Below are 628 nucleotides of genomic sequence, written 5' to 3' on the forward strand. Positions count from 1 at the left end.
CAATTATATCTCAATTTAAAAATATATTTTTTAAATCAGACAGGTAGGTACATATTATTTGTAATCAAGCAAAACTAATTTTCAGTAAAATGAATCATATCATAGGTTATTTGCAATGGAGGTAGGGGGAGGTTGAGTACAAAGGGGCAGAGGTACATTCCAGGGTAATGGAAATTCTAAATCTTGATCAGGAAGATGTTCACACAGATGTTTATGTTTGTCAAATAATATTGAACTGTACACTTAAAATGTGGTATCTTTCCCTCTATGTGATGTGTATCTCAATAAAGTAGATTTGTAAAATAACATAATGTATAATAATATACTGGGCAAATAAATTAGGGGTTATTGTCACAGCATTCAGAACAGAACATATTAAGCATGATTAAGATGGACATTTTACGATGCTTAAAGTCATAATTCACAAAGAGCACATAACATTTATTGATATCTATGCATCAAATAGAAAAGCAGCAACCTAAAGACTATGCATCATAGAAAAGCAGCAACCTAAAGACAAATTTAAAAAGAGAAGATTTTGCACACCTAGAACTATCAAAAACAATAGACACAATAATAAGAAATTATGAAATTAAAAGACCATAATCAGTAATGTAAAGTTTATATA

This window comes from Myotis davidii, unplaced genomic scaffold, assembly GCF_000327345.1.
Source record: "Myotis davidii unplaced genomic scaffold, ASM32734v1 scaffold1261, whole genome shotgun sequence".
Taxonomy (NCBI): Eukaryota; Metazoa; Chordata; class Mammalia; order Chiroptera; family Vespertilionidae; genus Myotis; species Myotis davidii.